The sequence below is a fragment of the Peromyscus eremicus genome, chromosome 9 (assembly GCF_949786415.1).
Source record: "Peromyscus eremicus chromosome 9, PerEre_H2_v1, whole genome shotgun sequence".
NCBI classification, from domain to species: Eukaryota; Metazoa; Chordata; class Mammalia; order Rodentia; family Cricetidae; genus Peromyscus; species Peromyscus eremicus.
This window is the reverse complement of record NC_081425.1, coordinates 11427359-11439975: the sequence shown is the minus strand read 5'-3', so window position 1 is coordinate 11439975 and position 12617 is coordinate 11427359. Positions and strand designations below refer to the sequence as shown.

The following is a 12617-nucleotide window of genomic DNA, read 5'->3' as shown; positions in this document are numbered from 1 at the left end:
CCACCTGGCTCTGTTTCTCTTTTAGACTGGTTCAGTTTCCTGTAGCCCAGGGTGACCTTGAACTCCTGATCTTCCTGTTTCCTCCTCTCAAGTGCTGGGATTAAAGGTGTATGCCACCACTGACTGGCCTCTGTGGTTAACTAGTGGTTAGCTCCGTCCTCTGATCTCCAGGCAAGCTTTATCTGGCAGAACACAAACAAAATATCACACAACAGATAATCTCAAACTCACCCCTAGTGACAAACCTCTTTCAACAAGGACCTGGGGGGGGGACTTCCCCCCCCCCCCCGTTCTCATTCTTCATTAACTGTTTCACCAACTGGTTACCAAGTATTCAAATATATGAGACTATGGAGGCCATTTGTCACTCAAACTGCCACACCTGGAGATTTCAATGCCTCTTTCTGTAGCACAATGAATGGTTTCAGTAAATGATCTCATTTGAGCTGATTATTCAATTTGGGACATGTTTAAGTTTGATTAGAGGTAAGGGCTCTTGGTGTATTTCAAAATCTTTATCTTTCTTTTTTTACACAATTAGACATTAACAGGTGTAAACATAGATCCCTCTTTGCTGTCCTCTATGATATGCTTGCATTTTCAAATTTGTTGATCCAAGGTGTGTGTTGGTAAAGAACCTAAGGTCATGGGTTTGCTGAACCCCAAGGTTGATGTCCACTTTATTCCTTGAAGCAATGTCACTCAACAGAACATAGAGTCTGTGCTTTCACCTAATGTAGTTAACCACTTCACTCTGGGTGAGTCTCTGTCCCTGCTGTCAGAGTGCTGACATTTCATGTGGTCACCGACGCCAACTCAGCATTTATGGGAGTCCCAGGAATTAAAAACTCCTGTCCTCACACTTGCTGTAGCCTATAATCTCCTCAGATATGAAATTCAATATTCTTATTAGAATTACAGTATCAATATGCCACATGTTTTGCAAAATTTGAGAATATCATCTTCTAATTCTTTATTCAAATGTTTATGTTTTGAAATAGTACAGTGGTAGTGAATATCAAAAGGCAAATAAAATGGTTCTTATGATTTTTAAGACTATTTAAAGCTGATTACAACATGTCATTAAATTTCAATACTAAAATTTAAGTCTCTAAAAGATAATATTAAATGGAAATGGTACAAGAAAAATAATTTGATTCACTGTTCTTAAAATGTTCTATTTCTCCATACAAGAAAAATACTGTCATTTATTTATATGAAATGGAATTTTGAATGCGACGGGAATTACAGATCCTTGGCCAAAGAGATTGTCCTTTGTTAGTCTCTAATAAAAGCAAAAAGGTTGGCCTGAAATCAATGCCAGAAGTATGTACCTATGGAGAAAGGTTCACTACAACTACTTTTGATACGAAAATGAGGTCACAATCCAAGAATAGAGATGCATTTAACAAGTTTACATAGAGCGACTTGGCTCTGCCAACACTTGGTGCTTAGCCCAGAATGACTGACATTGGGCTTTTGACCTGTAAAATTGCAGCCTACAAGATTTATGTCGTTTAAAGCACATACAATTTTGTTAATTTGTAATGGCAACAATACAACTTCGGTTAAGAAATGACAGAAATGCGAAGTTTGTCCTTAGAGGTAAAATACTATGGTCAGCTGTTAGGAACAGCAAATTCAGGTTATTTTCTCTAATTTCACAAAGAATTAAGCGGCTTTCTTTCATCTCATACTGTCTACATTGATGTTTCTCCCTTACTGCAGGTCTAAAGAAACAGTGGCATCCCCCATCCAATTCAGAGACCAATTCAAGAGGTCTCGGAAAATGTGAGATAAATCGTTCTTTTTTAATTGATTTTTTTCAGTTTTGAATTTGTGACAAAGAAGCTCTATAACATTTTCTTATATTTGTAACATATATCACACTTTAATTATATGCAGTTGCATCTCTACAGAATTTATTCCTGCATGTTCTCTTTCATGTGGTACTCAAAGCATAACATGCTGTGTTTAGAAATCTTTAACTTTCTCTTGATATAAAAGTTCAGAATTTGCAAGATAAGGCACTTATGCCAATTAAATGCACTAACGCATATGCAACTTTTTACTTACACACACACACACACGCACACGCACACGCACACACACACACACACAAAGAACTTTGCAGAATACTGATCAATCTTCATAATCTTTAGAACGGTTTAAGCCAGAATTTCATACAAATTAGTTGGTGTCTAATTTCGTCCAGAACTTCATCTATTTAAACTGTCCTCACAAATTTTCTAAAACCCCAAGTGGGCAAAATATATTTTGTACTAGCTTATCTGTGCTCAGTATCCACCTGGTTGGTACCGTTCCCACAGGCCTTCCTTTCATTGCATACATGGAGAAGTCTATTTTCTGCAGCAGAATCTTTACTTTCTTGAGGCAGCACACCTAGGGTTCATTTCCACAGTAAGTAGTTATGAGACAAAAATCTATTAAGCACTGTAATTTTGTTACTCAGTGTTTATATACCAAAATGACCAAGTTTGTACTTAAATTCCAATTTGTAGCAACAAAAAGCAATTTTGTATAAAACCATAGGGGATAACCAGGTTCTTTGAGGTTTATACAGGTTGGAAGTAACTGATCTGAGTTAGAAGGTGAATGTAAAAATTTTCCTGGAATCCTGAAGCATGGATAGGATGAAGAAAAAGAAGAAGAGGCAAAGAAGGAAAAGACCTTGAAATGGAAGAGTAGGAAAAGGGATAAAAGGAGGAGGAGGAAAGAGGAAGACATCAAAAGAAAAAGGAAGGGTGACTAAAAAAACTAAAGTTATGATTTTCCAACTGTCATGACAAGTTAGAGAAAGAAAAGACACTAAAGATTTCGATCTTTAATTGGTGCTGCATATCTTTCATTTCTGTACTCAGGGGCCAGAGAAGGATGGATCTATGCGAGTTCAAGTCCAGAATGCTCTATATATTGCACTACAGGTCAGCCAGAACTTCTTAATAAGACCCTGTCTCAAAACCAAGAACAAAAACAAATACTTAAAAGAGGGTTGATTTCATATAACTATGGTGCTAGAAACTGCAAAAAATTTATCAGTACAGGTTTTCTTTTATATTACTGAAAAGCGGGATGCAATGGTGTTTTCTGGTAACACCTATATTAAAAAGTACCTAAATTTAGAATCTCATTATGCCATTGTACTAATGATACTGAATTTTTAGGGATACTGTGATGTTGTATGTATTTGGGAACACACTAATTAGCAATTCTGTTCTACTTAATTAGGGTAAAGTTGTTTTCTGAGATTAAGAATTTCATTCAAAAATTATATGCAGCAAAATTAACAAAAATACTCTTATTATTACAGTTGAATACCAAAACCTTCTGTGATCACAAATTTATTACAACCATATTTTGCATCACATCACATTTTCAAGTTTATCTTTCTTTAAAGGAAACCAAAATTTTTCCAGGGAAATCAAAATGGTATTAACATATGACTGACAGAATATACATACTTTAATAAACAAATTTCATGAGTAAATTTGGGGATAATTTTTTCTGAGATATGAAAGGATTTTACTCTTCTAGTAGCAGATAAAACTATTAAAGTCCCTTTAAAAATTATTGTTTATTTTGTTATACACTAATGCTGACAATTTCTGTTTTGTTGGATATTAAATGTTTTTATATGAGTGATATTTCAAGACATTGACTCCTATGTTTGAGCCAGTTGAGGTTGTAATTGTGCTTACATTCTATCCTGGAAGATTTATGAAGGACAATATGATTTGAGTTAATATTTCCCACCCTCAGCCCTATTTTGTCTGTCTTCTCTGTATAATATGAATGCTTATTTGGTTCTCAGTTCTTTTTTGGTCTTTGTACTCTATTGTCCACAAAACACTGCCTTAAGAACAAAAAGGTCTTACAGAAATGACTCCAAAAGGTTTTATAGAAAGAATACAAATAAATAAATAACTATAAATAAATATATGTATACTTATTACACACACACACACACACACACACACACACATATATATATATATATATATATATATATATATATATATATATATATTCAGCTGGAACCATTATATAGAATTTGTAGGTTAGTTTAGATATGAGGTTGCTGTAATGTCATTCCTGCAGCATATTCAATGTCCTGTGCATGTAGGTACATGTATGTATGTAGTTCTGTGCTTGTACATGTGTATACAGCTATATGTGTACTCTTTAATAGCATGCTATCCCTTAATATTTTCTTTCTTCAATGCCTGCTTCTCACAAGCATTGAGATTTATTTTAAGTAGCATATAATGTCAAAGTACTTCTTAAAATCTTCATTGATTGTTTCTTTCATGCCAGGCTTTCTTAGTCATCAGTTATTCAAAGATTATTTGAATTGTTACTATTCTATTCTAGGTCTTAGGAGGAAATTATACAAATTGTGTGTGTATGTGTGTGTGTGTGTGTGTGTTGCGTGTGTGTGTGTGTGTGTGTGTGTGTGTGTGTGAGAGAGAGAGAGAGAGAGAGAGAGAGAGGCAGAGAGAGGTGTGTGTGAGCATGTGTGGTGTGTGTGTGTGTGTGTGTGTGTGTGGTATGTGTGTGAGCATGTGTGTGGTGTGTGAGTGTATGTGTGAGCATGTGTGTGTGAGTTGTGTGTATCTGAGGTGTGTGTATGTGAGGTGTGTGTATGTGAGGTGTATGTGTGTGTGTATATGTGAGTATGTGAATGTGTGTGTGTGTGTGTGTGTGTGTGTGTGTGTGTGTGTGGCTAGAGCTGCTGTCGCCTAGCCCAGAACCTGCTGTTGCGTGTCTGATGCCACCCATTATATATTCACAGTCCTTTTTGGTTTCAATTCCAAGATGGCATTCAGGGACCAGCTGATTATGAATCTTTTCTAATTTTTTTTATTAATTTTTACATACCAACCTCTGATCTCCCTCTCATCCCTCCTCCCCCTCCTTCCCCTCCTCTGAGAGAGTAAGTTCTCCCATAGGGGGACAGCTGAGTCTGGTACATTCAGTTGAGGTAGGACCAAGTCCCTCCCCACTTTATCAGGAGTAAGCCATGTGTCCTCCTATAATGAGATGTAATGAGATCTAGAAAGCCAGCTCATGCACCAGGGATGGATCTTGATCACACTGCCAGGAGCTCCTCAAACAGACCCATCTACACAGCTGTCTCCTGTATGCAGAGGGTGTAGTCCAGTTCCATGCAGGTTCCACAGCTGTCAGTCTAAATTTCGTGAGTTCCATCAAACTTTCATTATTTGCAGATGATATGATAGTCTATATAAGTGATCCAAAAAATTCTACCAGGATAATCGTACAATTGTAAACCACCTTCAGTAATGTGACAGAATACAAGATTAAATCCAAAAAATCAGTAGCCCTCCTATACACAAGTGATAAACAGGCTCAAAAAGAAATCAGAGAAACACCACCCTTTACAATATCCACAAATAATATAAAATACCTTGGATAGCTCTAACCAAACAAATGAAAAAGATCTATATGACAAGAACTTTAAGTCCTTGAAGAAAGAAATTGAAGAAGATATCAGAAAATGGAGAGATCACCCATGCTTATAGATAGGTAGAGCCAACATAATAAAATCTTACTAAAAGCAATCTACAGATTCAGTGCAATCCCCATCAAAATCCCAACACAATTATTCACAGATCTTGAAAGATTAATACTCAACTTCATATAGAAGAACAGAAAACCTAGGATATCTAAAATAATCCTTTACAATAAAGCAACTTCTGGAGGCATCACATCCCTGACTTCAAGCTCTACTATAGAGTTATAGTAATAAAAACAATTTGGTACTGGAATAAAAACCGACATGTGGACCAATGATTATGAATCTTCCTAGGAAAGAACACCATCCCAGAATAAGATTACAGTTGTTGGGGGTTTGTGTTCTGGGCATGTCTTGTGCCATCACTATCCTAAGGAAGGACTTGGCAGATGAGCTTGCCCTCCTTGATGTCATGAAAGACAAACTGAGGAGATTATGAATCTTCACCTTTTCCTTAGAAAAACAAAAATTGTCTCTGGCAAAGACTGCAAACTCTCTGGCATGACTGCAGATTCCAAGATGGCCATTATCACAACAGGGGCCTGTCCAAAAAAAGGAGAAGAGTTGCCTCTGTTTCATTCAGTGAAACATGAACATTTTCAAGTTCATAAATCACAATGCTTGGAAATGCAGTACAAACTGCAAGTGACTTGTTTTAAAACCAGCAGATATTTTGACCTACGTAGCTTGGAAGATAAGTGGCTTTCCCAACAGCTGAGTTATCAGAAGTAGTTGCAATGTGGGTTCAGCTTAGTTCCATTGCCTGCGAGAGAAAGACTGGGAATTCACCTGCTAAATTGTCATAGATGGGTCTTTGCAAGCATGGAGAGTCCAATGTGCCCATGTGGAGTGGCATAAATATTGTCAGCATCTCTCTGAGGAATCTGAACCCAGAACTGGGCACTAAAGCAAACAAGGAGCAGTGGAAAGAGGTTCGCAAACAGGTGATTGACAGCACCTATGAGTTGATCAAAGATTATATGTCCTGGGCCATTGGTCTCTCTGTGGTAAACTTGACCGAAAGCATAATGAAAAATCTTAGGCTGGTGCACACCGTTTCCACCGTGAAGAAGAGTCTCTATGGAGTAAATGATAAAGTCTTTGTCAGCATCCCCTATCCAGGGACCAAATGGAATCTCAGATGTAGTGAAGGTGACTCTGACTCCTGAGGAGGAAGCTTACTTGAAGAAGAGTGTAAATACACTTTGGGGGATCCAGCAAGAGCTGCACTATAAAGTCCTCAGATGTCCTAGCAATTCACTGTCCAGGTTGCAACCGGGTTTTAATAGAGACCACACACTGCCTCCTCATCTGAGTTGTGATTTTTGCAGTTGTGTTAAGATTGCCTCGGGAAAACTTCAATTTTCCATATCTAAACTCTGATGTTAAGTTGCAGTTGTGTAGTGGTAACCTGGCTACTGTGACAATGCCACTATCCATGAGACACACTGCTAATTATGTGCAGGCTTCAATTACTCTGTGAGCCTTATGGTTGTGCTGTGCACCCCACCAAACATTCTTAGGACAATGAGTTCCCAGTTAGTCAGACCCTGGCTTCAGTGTGTAAATCCAGATGCATGTCCAATGCATAAATGTTCCAAAGGGTCTTATTTTATGTATTATATGTGTCTGTAATTACATCACAATATTTAGTGAAAAGGAAAACATCCAACTGCCCAAGTGTCATGCCAAGCAAAACACCAAATAAACATTGGACAATGAAATCATTTTCTTATTACTTAAGTGCATATTGTGGAAATATTAAAGTATTACACATTTAGGGCAGAATCTTACCTTTTAAATTCTACTGGAATTTATCTACTTAATAAAAATAAACTTAAAATGTGAGGGGTATTTCATAGGATATTCATTTAAATAATATGCTTGAAAAGTGGGGGATACACTTTTCATTATTTATTTTCATATAATTCTGAATATAAAAATATTATTCACCAAAGTGGTTAAATTTTGGAATTCAGAGTCAACCAAGATTTACAAATGCATTCCAAGTGATGACATTTTCACACTTTAGAAATATTACATTATATTACAGTTGAGATCCATGATTAAAGAGGAATAAGTGAATCTGAAAGCTATATAAAAACCACAGAGAAATCTATTAAATTTATAGCATTCAGTACTCTTTGAATACTTCCAGACATAGTGTCTAAAAGCTAGTTGTTAAATAATAATGTGTTCAAAGAGTCCCACTTCCTTCTTGTTTGAAATCTAAAGACGCATTCTGTATAGGAAAGTATCAATAGGAGGGATGTATTACCTCCATTGTCAAAGTCATCATTACATTTGATTAAGACTGATAAGTAGAAATGTGTATGAACCGTGCACACAATTTATTTATGGAATGAACTGTAATGAACTCTGCTCAGGTCCATGAAGATACCATAGTGAAAACACCACGGACCTTCAAAACTATAGCTGTTTCACTCAGGGTTTCTGTGTGCTTAAGTCCAGACATCGAGGAAACCATGAAACAATGGCAGTAGGGTTTTATAAGACAAACAAGTAGACTTAGCAAAAACTCAGCATCCCTTGGTCTGGTGACATCATTATATGTAGGCAATGTCAACAACAGCTGTCCAACACAGCAAGAGATTTGAGAAGCTGAAATTCTGTCCTACAACATGTATACAGAAGGGTACAAAGCAAAGTATATGGCATTCATATAATTTGTGTGAGTTCTTTAAATCTTTATGTACTTTCTGTCATTCTCTGGAAATGCATGCTTCAATTCAAGTAGTAATTATGAATATGCTACTATGATAACTATGCTGAGTTTAAAGACAAAAATGCATTAAATGTCTCTAATGATAAATTATAACTGGTTCTTAATTCTGGACATTTTCATGATTTGCAACTTTTATTTCCTTTTTTATTCTTTGAAACTTTTATAGACATATGTAATATATCTTTATCATATATAACTCCCACTAACTCTCTGTACTTCTTTTTGGCCCTCTTTGTGATATATATCTTGTGCCTCAAGTTAAATATACATTAATTAATATATATTATATATTGCATATAACTATATTAATATATATTAATTTATATATATATATGTAAACACTCACTGAGTCCAGCTATTGTTGCCCTTACTTATATGACTATGGGATTATCCACTGGCTAATAGAATCCATTGGCTAATAGAGAACCTGCAGTGGCCACATCCCTAAGAAAGTGACTTTCCCTTCTTTAGTAGTTATGAACTACCCTTTTCTACTGAGTTAATCCTGGTGCCTCAGGAGTCCCTTCTACTTCAATGTTAGAGTGTTTTACTGACTTGAGCATAAGTGTGTCTTGTGCAAGTAATTATAATTTCTGTTAGTCCATACATGTGACAGCCATGTCTTGTCATGAGCACAGCATTTCAAAGCACTCTTCCCCTATTCTGACTCTTACATTCTTTATGATCTCTTTCAGCAATATTTCCAGAGCATTGTGCTGGGGGACATAGCTGGCCCACCCATGCATATACAAGTGCACATACAATCAATTATACACAGTACTTTGAACGTTTTATAAGTTCCTATATTGATGACTATTCACTACCACAAGAAGCTTCTCAGCCTAAGATTTGAATAAATCAGAAATTTATTGACACAATCATGAATATTTATAAGGTAATTTGAAAACAACCATTTAGCAAAAGAACTGTAAGCAAAGTACAGTGAAACCATTAAACTAGACCACTCTTTAGGCAGAAAAAGAAACAGTTGTTGGGGAACAACTCTTGGGAGAGCTTACAGAGTAGAGTACAGCCACTTGGGGCGGGGAAATCCTGGTCAGTCTTATTGGGGAAGCTAGCAATAGGCCCTGAAATACTGGCCAGAATAGCTTCGGGGTAAGTGTAAGGTCTTGGAACTTATGTAGGCTGCTTAGATTGTTCTGGAACTAGATGTTCTTTGTCCAAGGTAATTCAAAAAGAGAACTCTTCTCTGGGGTGGAGAAGAGAAGTAGTAGCTTTCCTGAAAAACAGAAAGCATTCCATGAGATTTCTGAGGAATGTTGAGTTTAGGTTTTTCTTTATCCAGTAGAAATCTTTCTGTTTACCTGGATAGAATAGGGGCTGGATTAGGCTCAGGCCATCATCTTAGGACAGCAGCAGCACTGGCATTCGGGGATCTGCTTTGTGGCTTAACAAAAACAACACTAAAGTTCCTGCACTTGGGCCTATGACTTTCCTAGATATGGGTTTTGACCATGTTGACCCTATCAGGCAAGAATTCTTTCTTGGAGCAGGCCTCAAATCTAATCAAGACAAGAGTTGGTTACTACCATAAACCATCTTGCTATTTTTGGTTCAGTGCCAGTTAATACAAATGAAATGTCCAGAATGAGACAAAACAATGTATTTTTCTAAATTAGATATGCCAGTGAATTGTGGCTTTTCCACTACAGATAGAAATACTGCTCCCTTTTATGACAGCATTTCAAATAAATTAATTACATCTGTTACACATAAGGTTCCCACTTTAGTGTGTGTTTTACAGTCATTGCTACTAAGCACTGAAATACTAACAGGATACAAATGAATGAAAATGTTCTATGACTATTGAAATTTTTGTTGGTCAACTATTTTTCTGGCTTTTGAGATTATAAGAATTTTTTTCAAATATACTGTCAACCATTGTTTCACAAGACAGCAATAAATATTAACTTGAGACAGTGTTCTTGATTGCTTTTCTGTAAGCTAATACTTGTCAAAAGTAAACATCCTACCAAGTAACTCATGAAATCTTAACTCAGCATCTGATCTGACTACAGCAAGATTATAGTTCTGACCTTAAAACATATGAGTGCACTTCATTGTAGCTAGAGTTTTCCTGCCTGGCCCACAGTCAGGACAAATCTCTTTCACCTGCCAGTCCCCCAGCCACTCAGACCCGACCAAGTAAACACAGAGACTTATATTGCTTACAAACTGTATGGCCGTGGCAGGCTTCTTGCTAACTGTTCTTACAGCTTAAATTAATCCATTTCCATTAATCTATACCTTGCCACATGGCTCATGGCTTACCGGCATCTTCACGTGCTGTTTCTCATCATGGTGGCTGGCAGTGTCTCTCTGACTCAGCCTTCTACTTCCCAGCTTTATTCTCCTCCTTGTCCTGCCTACACTTCCTGCCTAGCCAATGGCCAATCAGTGTTTTATTTATTGACTAATTAGCAACACATTTGCCATACAGAACATTCCATAGCACTTCCCTTTTTTTTTTTTTCAAAAAAGAAGGTTTTAACCTTAACAAAGTAAAATTACATATAATTTGGGAATTTGGGCGTAGCTTCTCTTACTACTTCCTGCTGGAGGGGGGCGCTGTATCTTATGGGGACACAAAGAAAATTTTAGGATTATGGAATAGTCCATGAGGGTGTATCGTCTGAGCCAGATGCCTTCAAACCGTTCTGGATGTTGGATCATCTGGGCCATGGTGTCATCAGAGACCTTTCAGGGGGTCTTGGCTGGTCAAACCTGATGTATCTTAATCTTGAACAAATCCATAGCCTCTGGCTTTCTGTGGGAACAAAAGCGGAGACTCTTTTCCAAAGCAACATATCCTTATATCCAAATTTTGAAGTCAAGGTACCTTTAAAATAAACATTTGGGCATAACTTAACAGCTTTTACAATCAAATGTTTTTCTGCAGTTAAAAATCCCAAAGACAACACAATCCATATTCTCTGTGTAATATCCATTTTTACGTGGCTTACTTTTTATATTAATTTTACTATCTCTTTAAAGCCTTTATTTTTTAAAACTATGTATTTGTTTATATAACTTTATTTATCACCTTTTTTGTCTCTTTCAAGCCTATGTATATTTTACACACATTGTAAACTATTACATCTCAATCTGTCTTATTGTGAAGCTATTGCAATAAACTGCAGCAGCTGTGGCTGCTGGCTCCGCCCACCTCAGCTTCCCAACATGGCGATGGTTTACCACCAGCTCTGGGAGCTATCTTGGGTCTATGCTTTTATCCAAGCAGCGTGTAGGCCAGAAACCTCTTTTTTTGTTTTGTACTAGCAAAAGCTAAATCCACCATGCAGCTTAATGTGCCACTTGCAGAGACCTCATTCCCGCCATACTGCAGATCAAGCATGCACGCTAGGAACCCCTCAGTAGCTCAAACCAGCAGCTGCCGCTCATTTGAGAGAGACAATTAGGAAGCTGTTTTTAGCTCCGTTTTAGAATCTTTTCTCAGGTTTTAGGTGAAAACTCTTGCCACCACGTTGGACGCCATTTGTAGCTAGAGTTTTCCAGCCTGGCCCACAGTCAGGACAAATCTCTTTCACCTGCCAGTCCCCCAGCCACTCAGACTCAACCAAGTAAACACAGAGACTTATATTGCTTACAAACTGTATGGCCGTGGCAGGCTTCTTCTAACTGTTCTTACAGCTTAAATTAATCCATTTCCATTAATCTATGCCTTGCCACATGGCTCGTGGCTTACCGGCATCTTCACATGCTGTTTCTCATCATGGTGGCTGGCAGTGTCTCTCTGACTCAGCCTTCTACTTCCCAGCTTTATTCTCCTCCTTGTCCCGCCTACACTTCCTGCCTAGCCAATGGCCAATCAGTGTTTTATTTATTGACTAATTAGCAACACATTTGCCATACAGAACATTCCATAGCACTTCATGATATTTTTATTCTCTTCTAGACAGATATTGTATCATTGTTTGTCAATTTCAAAAATATTTTCTTAAACTTAACAAGTTCATTAATATAATATTTTTTACCAAGATGACTTTGCCCAGTAATGGCAAATGTGTTCAGCTTCTATTGTAAGACTGTAACATGAATCTTAACAAGTCTTATTAATAAAAATCAAACCTGAGTCCTCATCCAGAATGTGTCTCAGCTGAACTGCTGCTCAAAAGCCTAAAAGCTTAACCAGGCCAAAAAGCTTCTAGTTTCTGGTCCTAACACCTTATATACCTTTTGGCTTCCTGTCATTACTTCCTGGGATTAAAGGCATGTGTCACCATGCCTGGCTGTTTCCACTGTGGCTTTGAACTCACAGAGATCCGTCTGGCT

At 37.3% G+C, this 12617-nt stretch overlaps 1 pseudogene; it reads left to right on the top strand.

Moving 5' to 3' along the window:
• Positions 1-5831: 5831 nt before the first annotated feature.
• LOC131919811 (L-lactate dehydrogenase A chain-like) lies at positions 5832-6940 on the top strand (annotated as a pseudogene).
• Positions 6941-12617: the final 5677 nt, after the last annotated feature.